This window comes from Talpa occidentalis, unplaced genomic scaffold, assembly GCF_014898055.3.
Source record: "Talpa occidentalis isolate TD23 unplaced genomic scaffold, MPIMG_talOcc4v2.1 talOcc4.11, whole genome shotgun sequence".
Lineage (NCBI taxonomy): Eukaryota > Metazoa > Chordata > Mammalia > Eulipotyphla > Talpidae > Talpa > Talpa occidentalis.
The window spans coordinates 9,572,782-9,583,604 of NW_023601104.1; the positions used below are offsets into that span (position 1 = coordinate 9,572,782).

General features: G+C 36.5%; 1 long non-coding RNA gene across 3 annotated transcripts in view; it reads right to left on the reverse strand.

The window, feature by feature from the left end:
• The window catches only part of LOC119238476 (uncharacterized), a 94,230-nt gene extending 90,358 nt beyond the window's left edge, over window positions 1–3,872 (reverse strand). For all 3 annotated transcript variants that reach the window (XR_008553837.1, XR_005123587.2, XR_008553836.1), the window contains exon 1: window positions 3,743–3,872. This is a non-coding gene — a long non-coding RNA (uncharacterized LOC119238476). The remainder of the gene's footprint in view (window positions 1–3,742) is intronic.
• Window positions 3,873–10,823: the final 6,951 nt, after the last annotated feature.

The window sequence follows — 10,823 nt, forward strand, 5'->3', positions numbered from 1 at the left end:
TTGTATCACCTCTTCTAACCTCGCAAATATGGTGTTTGACTGCATTGTTTAAATTTTTTGTACTTAGTAATATAATTTTTTTAAAGATTTTATTCTTTCATAGAAGAACTGGGGTGCAGGCCAGAGGTGCAGGGAGTGACAGGATTCACCAGAGACAGAGTGGGGAACAGAACAGGCAGACTGACTGAAATACACTGCTGAGGAGAGCAGTGGGTGAGTCAGGAGAGGTCTGCTGTGCCATGTGGGTAGCTCCCTGGCCTGGGATTGAACTCAGGTTGTTGTAGGAGGCCTTCTCAGTGGCAGTACTGAGACTTAACCCCTAGGCCACCAAAGAGGCCCAGCAACATATTATTTAGTTAAAAATCTTAATTTCTGGGAAAAGTGTGTTGAAATTATTATGATTATATATTTGTTATTGTCCTCTCTAATTTTGTCAGTTTAGGGTTTATATATATTTGACACATGCAAATTTTTTGGGGTGTGGAATTTTCTTAAACAATGGTTTTTATCTTGAATCTATGACATTAATATGTGTTGACTACATTAATATAGGTAACCTGTTTTATTTTCATTTTATTTGCCTCTACATCCTTTATCATGATAGATAGATAGATAGATAGATAGATAGATAGATAGATAGATAGATAGATAGATAGATGGATAGATGGATATGAATAGATAATCATACACATACATATACATAAGACACATTCATACATATTTAAATACTAGTGGAATATATTTTCACCCACTCTGAGAATCCCAGTGTTCTAATGGATATCTTTAAGCCATTCGTAATGGTGATAACATATTTTTACTTGTTTCTATGATTGTATTTTGCATTTTTATAATAGCATTTTTCTTTTCTTTTTTATACTCCATTCTGATTTACATTGGATTGACTCTGTTTTCTTCTCTCCTTACCTTTACTATTTTCAAGAGCTACAGAGAGAGAGAGAGTTCTGTTCAAGATTAAATGTGATTCTACTATCAGAATCTCAAGTGTTTTATAGATTCAGGAAACTCTTAGATTATCTCGGGTAGCCTCACCAATTTCTCACTGAGAAGTTGAGACCCTCAAGCCCTAGAGAGGAATCTGGTAATTAACACATCAAATTTCCTTGAACGCAATCCCAAAATTCAGTCACCCAATAAGCCAAATTTTGCCATAGTATTTCTAATTCTATTTCCTTATTCCATCCTCTTGATCATTGTCTTTGTTTAGACATGAAGCCTCTCTCACTTGGAATACTATAGAGTCATAATAGGTCTATGTGGCTCAAGTTTTGGGGTGTTGCTTTCTCTGAATCCACTTGCTACATTGGATATATCTAAAAGCCTTCTATGACCAGCCATATCTCTACTTTAAAGTCCCAATGACTCCAATATATAAGATCGGATTTCTTATCAAAGCATATAAAAATATACAAAATTATTGGTTTTCTGCCTGTGCTTGGATTTCTAGCCCTTCTCCTGCCATGAACTGCAAACTTTCAACTCTAATAACACCGTAGTACTTGTAGATCCACACTTATTCATAGTCAAAGCCTTCACTCATGCCAGGTTCTTGTCCTTAGTGTCTTAGAACACCCTTTCTAGTTTTTCAACACTGAATAACTCAGTCTTTAGGACACTGCATCAATTCTGAGACAAAAATCATAAGAAATTTTGCCGATTCTCCCAGGTCTCTTGGAATACTCACTGTCTGACTCGTACTCAGCCTTTATGCAATGAGAACCCCCAGGACATGGAGAGATGAAGTCTATAAAACTCAAGTTAATTGTCCCAGCTGAGTTATTAGATGCCAACCAGGATCAACTGCCAGCCTTGAGCCATCTTGGGTAACCAGTCCACATGCACCTTCAGATGACCTTGCTCCTGGCTGGCATCTCACTGTAATCCCATGACAGACCCCAAACAAAACTTCCCAGATGAGCCCAGCTAACATATGGAGCCATGAGATATAATAATAAATTCCTCTATCAGTCAGTGAGTTTTAGGGCAGTTTGTTATTTAGTAATTTATAACCCAAACACTGTCATGTCATAGACACTCAATTCAGTTGAAAAGGAAACTGACACTTCATACACTTCCACTGGGGTATCTTACATTTGAGTTTCTAATAATTTAGGAATCTAGTTTACCTCTAGAGAAAGTAATTCATTCCCAAATGTCATATGAATAAAATAGCAAACTGAGTATGCTTACTGGGGAACAAACTGGATAATTTTTCAATTTTTTCTTGGATGCATCATACTCCTTGGAAATGCTAAGCTAGAGACCATGTAAAAGTCATATGCCTCTTTACCAAGTTGGAGACTTAAATGGATTTCACCCACAAATCAGACAATTGAGCAGAATGATGTTATAAAATCCAGGCAAATTTTTATTTACTCATCACATTTTCAGGTCATTCTAAAACAAAAAGGATGTTCGGGTCTGGTCAGCTTTAGCCCTCAGATTCTGAAGAGACCACTTAGAAAACCAGAGAAGGCAAATGTCAGATTAGAAGTAGAGACAGATATCCTCAAAATAGATTTTTCTGCTTTATTTTCCAAAGAAATGATTGGGGAGATGCTCAGTATTACTGTAGTAAACATGAGCTTTGCCACCATAAAAAAACCCAAATGATTTTTATAGAGTCCTTTACCCACATTCCCAACTATCAGTAAAATATAAGATTACAACTGTGCAGTGAATAAAAGGTGGTATGAATGTGATGTTCTCTACGTCACTGAAACACAAGCTTGTCCTGGATGTTCCTGCCACAGCTTCTGACATGATTCTTTGAGCATCCCTACTTGGGAATTACATAGGTAGATTACTCTGGGGTAGCCAGGCCTCCCAGTTTATTTTTTCTTTTTAAATATTTATTTATTTATTTATTTTTGCATAGAAGAACTGTGGCATAGATCAGAGGAAAGGGGGGTGGGGTGGGTGAGAGGATTCACCAGATACAGAGTGGAGAGCAGAACAAGCAGATGTACTGAAATACACTGCTGAGGGGAGCAGTAGGTGAGACAGAAGAGGTCTGATGTGCCATAAGTGGGTTAGCTCCCCAACAGCACTGAGACTTAACCCCTAGGCCACCAGGGAGCCCCCACCTACCATTTTAGATGAATGATCCTAACATTTAGGTTTTCTGCCCATATAAACTCTACAACTTTCCACCATTTCTCTTCCCTGAGAAGTGGGGCCTGTTTGAAGAAGCAACTAAAACACGAGGTCACTAAATCTGAAGAAGCAGAGGGAAGTGGGATTTAAGGCATGGAGTCAAAACTGAGAAATAAGGAGACTGAATTAATGAGGCATTTCAAAATAGGTAGAAGAAAAGTGAGCTGGAAAAGTTCCTCAGCATATGTTTCTATTGTTTCTGTATTTACTTATTTACTTATGTGATCACAGTACATCTAATGACCTAAAGCAACTGGACATTGTTTTCCTAGACTTTTCCAATTCCCTTCTTCTTTCAAATCCAAGCGATTTCTCTCCAGTCCCTTTAGTAGTTTCACATTGAGTTTCAGGGAAGTCTAGGTCATCTTTGGAGTTGAAGAAGCCAAGTGAGGTGGGGGAGGTCAGATCATTGACTACCCCCAGTCCTGTTCACCCAATTAGCTATTTATTTCCCAAATTGGGTTCTAGAAACCATTTGATTTTTTAAAGACAAGAGGGAGGAGTCTGTTACTTAAAAAAGAGAAAATGATGAGAACCAGTGCTCCTTATTCCTCTTTGATCCACTTACTCTCGTTAGGATTTCAGGTTCTAGGGGCCAAGGAAAGTCTCCCCATTCTTTTTTCCACAATTCAGTGCCTCTCACAGCATGGAGGTAGAGCTACAAAATTACTCTGAAATTGAGCATCTCAAAGGTGAAGCAATCCTAGTAGTCATCTCCTGTAACCTTCTGTTTTGTCACAATAGTCCTCATTGTAAGACAACCATCCTCTGTTTCAACACATCCAAGCATAGGGAGCTCTCTCTGAGAGCAGCCAACTTCATCTTTCAATAGCTCTCATAATTAAAATGCCATAGTCATTGGTCCCAAATTATATCTCTATATGAGTTGGGTCATTCTGTCTTCAAGGAATATACAGAGTAAATTTGTATGGCAAGCCTTCTAATATTTAAGTTCATTTATTAAATAGATATTTTCTCCAACATTTCAATTTAAGGTCTTCACTGTCCTTATATGGGTCCTTGTTCATCCATGTCCACTTTATGAATAAGGCCGGACCTGGGATAATTTAGATGTGGTATGGCCAAGAAAAGTAGAATCAACCTGAATACCACTACTTTAGAAGATTCTAAGATTCCACTATTTTTAGCAACCCCAGCACCCTTAGAGTTCACTTATGGTTCCTGATAAGTAAACCCCAAAGTTTGTTTTTAAGCCATGTTCTTTTATCTTGTTCTTAGCTAAGTAGTTTTATTTATTGACTTTTGATCTGAATATAGGATTCCATATTTCCCCTTATTCTTTTTTATTCTGCCAAAGTCAGTCCATCACCATAGGTTTTTAAAAGTTTGTATTCAAAAAAAAAAAAAGTTTGTATTCCATTGTCTGATACACTCAACATAGTTTTGTGGCATACTCATAGTTAATGAATAAGAAAGTTGGCTGACAATGCTTTATTTCAACTAATCCAAATCAGGACATTACCAATCTCTGTCATGTTGTACCTATGTAACAGGTTAGCCAAATATATTTGAAATGATAGGCAATAGTGTCCATTAATTATTGAAGGGGAATTAATAAATAAGCCTTAAATTTAAACTCATTACATCGTGACACCTAAAGGACAGATTATCAGATCTTCCTTACAAGAGATGATGAGTTAGAAACCTTAATCAAAAAACTGAACCTGCTGTGAGAAACAAAAACAGGCAATGGCATGAGCAGAAACATTATTCCCAGGCCCTGAGGTCATTAAAACATCAGGTCAAACAGTGGAGAATCCTGCCTTCATCCATTCTCATGTGCCGAGGCTTCAGAAAACAGGAAGATTGGATTGGATTAATGGGTTGGGACAGAAAGAGGCAAGGCATTCAAGACAAGATAGAATGATTTGTAGCAGATCAAAATTCCCATTGATATTTACCAGAAAAGCTTGCTTAACTACAGGAAAAAATTCTATAAATATGGTATCAGGTAGTTTCAAAGGCAGCAAGGACTGCTTTGAATAAATAATAGAAGTATTATATAAATAATAAATAATTAAAAATAGGAAGTTCTGTAGGTTCTGGTATTGGGTTTTTGAAATACCAATTAAATGCACAGCTAGGTTTATTGTTGGACACTAATGCAGACACTGAAGATATATCAGCAAACAGAATAAAATCCCATCTTTGTAGTACTTACTTACATGAGGGAAGGGAGACAGGAAATAAACAGATAAATGTAAGATATAGCAAGTGAAAAAAGATCTAGAGAAAAATAAAGCAATGTAATTGGGGAAGGAAATGGCCAAGGTGTGGGTGGGGCAGTTTTTATGAGATTGTGAAGAAAGCCCCTCTGATATGGTGATTTTTGAGTCACTAAAGGAAATTATTTCTAACATCCATGTTGCTTGGATTTTAAGACTAGATGAATGAAAAGCTAGACAAAAGAAGTTGGACTATATACGTGTGAGATAAAAAAGGAGCAAATGAATAATGGACACTTGGTTGGATGGACATCACCAAAGTGTTTTTCCTCTAAGTTTCTCATTACATAGAGTGCTGGAGGTACATGATAGGGGTGGGAGAAACATTTGACATAATTTAACATTCTTTCATGATTAAAAACTCTCAACAAATTACCCCAACATAATATACTTCAACATAATAAAAACTGCATATGACAAGTCCATAGCTAATATCATACTCCATGGTGAAAAACTGAAATCTTTTCCTCTAAAATCAGATCTCTGAAGACAAGGGTGCCCACGCCCATCACATCTTTGCAGTATGTACTGTAAGTTCTAATTAGAGAAATTACACCAGAAAAAGAGGTAAAAGTCATCAAAATCAGAAAGAAGTAAAATTTTGTTTGTAGATGATCTTATATATAGAAAACCCTAGAGTCTACCAAAAAAAAAAAAACCTTAAAACTAATAAATGAATTGAGTAAAGTTGCAGTAGAAAAAAATCATTGCATAAAAATCAGTTGCATTTCTATACACTAGCAATAAGTTATCTATAAAAGATACTCAGAAGCAATCCCATTTGCAATAGTAATAACAAAAGTACTTAGGAATAAATTAAAGAGCTGAAAGATTGTGCACTAAAAACTATAAAACAATGTGAAAGCAATCAAAGAAGACATAAAAGGAAAGGTATTCTGTGCTGATGGATTGGAATCATTCCCGTTGAGGAGAAAGGAGAGGGAAATAAAGTGGGACTCCAAGGCCGGTGGAACCAGGCCAGGGAGGGACAAGGGAGCCCTACACAGAATGTAAAAACTGAAAACATCACCTAGAGATCCTCACAGTTCTCATTCAGTGGTTGGGGCACAGTTTGTAGCTATTCCTATTCAACAGCACCATAGTGGTTTATCATCAGACTGTACTTAAAAATAAAAAAAAAAATTCATTCTATCCAAAGAAATTCATAGATTCAATGAGATCCCTATTAAAATTCCAAAGGTATTTTTCACAGAAATAGAAAAAACCACCCTAAAATTCATACCCAACTGTAAAAGAAGCTAAACAGCTAAGGTAATTTTGAACAAGCAATAAAGCTGGAGGCATCACAATTCCTGACTTCAAACTATATTACAAAACCATAGTAGTCTAAATTTATGATAATGACATAAAAGCAGATATATAGATTATGATACTTAAGAGCAGAATAGAGAGCCCATAAATAAATCCATGAGAAACAGTATGGAGGTTCCACAAAAAGTTTAAAATGAGCTATTATCTCATGTCATCCAGCAATCCAACTCCTGGATATATATCCAAAGAAAATAAAGCACTGTCTTGAAGAGATGTCTGCACACTGGATTTCAATGCACGCATTATTCACAATAGCCAAGATATGGCGAAAAAATGTTTCCATCAACAAATGAATGGATAAAGAAAATGTGATATATTTTGTATATATATATATATATATATTATAGTTTTGGTGCGATAGAAAGTAAGAGAGACATTTCTAATTCCTGTCTCCATTTCTCTCTAATTCCTTTCCAATAATGAGTAGGCATTCAAAAAACTAAACTAAATTTAGTATAACATACGATTGTTCAGTCTTGTGAACTAAATTGCCTAGTTTGAATCCTCTTCCATGATTTTATTAGCATGACCTTAGAAAATGTTCCTAAATCTTGTGATTATGATTCCTTGCTTTTAAAAATAATGGTAATTATTGTGTCTACCTCACAGTGTTGTGAATTAATTAATTAATTAATAATCAAATGAATCAATAGTGGGTTGCATAGAACAATGCCTATCCATTAGTGAGCGTTCAACAAAATTAGCTATTGTTAACTACATCAAAACACCAAGCTTGGGAATGGACTTTGAAAAGACAGTCTTCAGTTCAGATAATGTGTCCTTCATGAATGAATCCATGGATAACCTATGTAGCTGAAGAAAGGATAACAGAATAAATGGGAAGTTCACTTTTTGCAGACTCTGCCAGTGATTTTCTGCAGCAAGGTATCTGGACATTGCTCAAGATGTCATGATAGTTTAGAAGGGAAATTGGTGCTCATTGAACTGGTAAGGTCCTGAGGAGGTCTCAACTTCAAAGATGAGATAAGTAGTGTAGTCTTCTACCAATGAAGTAATAAACAGGGTTAAGAGTTGCCATTGGGAAATTTTTATTTCATGGTGGTTGTCCATAATTGGCAACTGGCAGAGGTTATCCAGGGTATAAGTTAAGCCCCAACATAAATGAGTAGTTATCTAGTTTTCCCAGAGTCTATAAATGTTACTCTTTACACTGACACACTTTTTGGGAATGACTCAAGTTATTGAGGGACATGCTGTTGGTTCTCTACACCATTCCTGATGTCTGTAATCTTTTGTATCTTCAAATTGAGGGGGCAGCAGTACCTGATGCATGGTGGGAAGGTGTCCTGGACTGCCAGTTAGAAGGTCCAGGTTTCACTTCTTACTACTTGTGTGACTTTAAAGTCATTTAATTTCTTTTTTTTTTAAGATTTATTTATTTATGCATACAAGAACTAGGGTACAGGCCAGAGGTGCAGTGGGTGAGAGGATTCATCAGAGACAGAGTGGGGAACAGAACAGGCAGGCTGAATGAAATATACCGCTGAAGGGAGCAGTGGACGAGACAGGAGATGTCTGCCGCACCATGTGGGTCACCTCCCTGGCCAGCCAGGGATCCAACTCGTGCTGCAGAGGCTGCGGATAGCCTCACAGTGCTGTGCTTAACCCCTCGTGCCACCAGGAAGGCCCCTAAAGTCATTTAATTTCTTTAGGTATCAGTTTTCACATGTGCCAGTTGTGGAGTAAGACTAGATATTTGCTAATGGTGCTTGTGGCTGTTATATTTTACCACTGTTTGTGTAATATGCTCTAATATCTGTAGTACCCACTCATCATTAATTTATTCACCTATAGATTTATTACTTTATTTGATATTCAATATTTTTCTCTTTTTAACATCATTTTGTATAAGTTATAAAAATGTTCATTATACACAAAAACAAAAAAAATTCAAATATCCATGCATCTACCACCCAAATTTTACAGATATTCATATTCTGCTATATTTGATCAATATTTTTCCTTTAAAAACAAATGAGGGCCTCCCTGGTGGCCTAGGGGTTAAAATGTCAGTGCTATCAGTCTATCCACAGCCACTGTGGCATGAGTGAGATCCTGGCCAGGGAGCTGGCCCACGTGGCGCAGCAGACCTCTCCTGTTTTGCCCGCTGCTCCCCTCAGCAGTGTATTTCAGTAGATCTGCCTGTTCTGCTCCCCACTCTGTCTCTGGTGAATCCTCTCACTCCCCCACCCCACACCTCTGGCCTATATCCCAATTCTTGTATGCATAAATAAATAAAAATAAATCTTTTTTAAAATTAAATAAATAAAAATAAATGAAACATTCTAGATAATAAACCCCCAATTTCTTCCCTCCCTAGCAATAACCACTATCTTTAAATTAGTATATATTCTCAATATATAGTATTATTTTGAATTTTTTTTTAATGTGCATAAATACTACACTGTAAGTTTCCTTTAGCTGACATTTATATTGCTCAAATTTATTCACATTAACACCTACGGAATTATTCATTCATTTTTTTAACAATGACTTAGTATCCTACTATATGAATGTATTATACTTGATCCATTCCCCACTGATGGGCTTGCAGTGTTATTTGTATGTAATTTGTGTATATTGTTATTTATAGTAAATAGTAAATCCAGATGACCAAAATATAAATTCCTCATAAATACTTGGTCTTCATCCATAGTTCCTGGCTCACAGTATTTCAAGACCCTTGCAGTTTCTTAAGTGTTGAGAATGACAAAGGTTTCTTTTATAATGTTAATGATCTGGCTGTTGAAAGCACCTAAGAAGGGGAACTGGTTGCCAGGAGAACCAACCATGTGATTAGAAGTTTGGAACTCTCGTCCTACCCCCAGATTGCCTAAGAAGGGATAGCAGCTGGAGATTGAGTTCAATTGCCAATGGCAGTGATTTAATCAATCATGCAATGAAGCCTCCATAAAACCCCGAAAGGATGGGGTTCAGTGACCTTACAGATTGGTGAATTTGTAGAGATTCTGTGAAGGTAGAATGCCTAGAGAGGGCATGGAAACTCAGTGCCCTTTGCCCATGTCTTGGCCCTATGCATCTCTTCCATCTGACTGTTCTGAGTTACATCCTTTGTAATCAGTGTTCTAGTGAGTAAAAGGGTTTTCTGAGTTCTGTGAGCTGCTCTAGCAAATCAATCAAACCCGAGGGGGTCCTGGGAACCTCTAATTTGTTTAACCAATGATTCAGAAGCATGGATAACAACCTAAGTTTGCCACTAGCATTTGAAGTGGAGCCCAGTCGTGGGAGACAGCCCTTTTACCTTTAGGATCTGATGCTATCTTCAGGTAGAGAATATCAGAATTGGATTGAAATGAGTTGAATTTTCAGACACCTTGCTGTACCCAAAAATTGTTTGTTGGTGTGGGGAGACCTCCACATATACCCAGACTGGAAATTGGGCTCAGGACACCTCTATTAGGCTTTTTAGATGGTTTCCGACATTTTGCTATTAAAAGTAACATTGCAGCAACCAACTGTGTAGAAGATTCCTTGATCACAAGCATGAAAGTTTCTCAAAGGTAATTTACCTGGAAGCAAAATTACTTCATAATCAGGTATATTTATTTCGGCTTTTCTAGATAATGTGAAATTGCTTTCCAAAGGTCTTGTAGATATTTATACTCTCACCAGTACTATATGACGTCTTGTTTTCCCACATCCTTCCCAGCATGTTGTAAGACTTTTAAATTTTTTCCCATCTGATGGGTCTGAAATAATATTTTCTTGATATTTTCATGTATTTATTGGCTATTCAGGTTTCTTCTTTATAAATTTCCTGTTCATATCCATTGCTCATGTTTTTTTTATTTTTTGTTCTGGTTATTGATTTGAAGGATATCTTTGTATATTTTGGATACTAATTCAATTTTTGCTTTTTTTACATGAAAGTAGGTCAAGTCTCTGAAATTAAAAATCTTTAATAAATAGCTTGCATAGCTGTAGTGGAATGGTATTTGCAGTATTAATTTTAATAAGTAAATCATTTCTAGATTATTCATAATGATAAAACTGAGTTGGTAATTAAGAATGTCAAGAACAAGTTTTAGG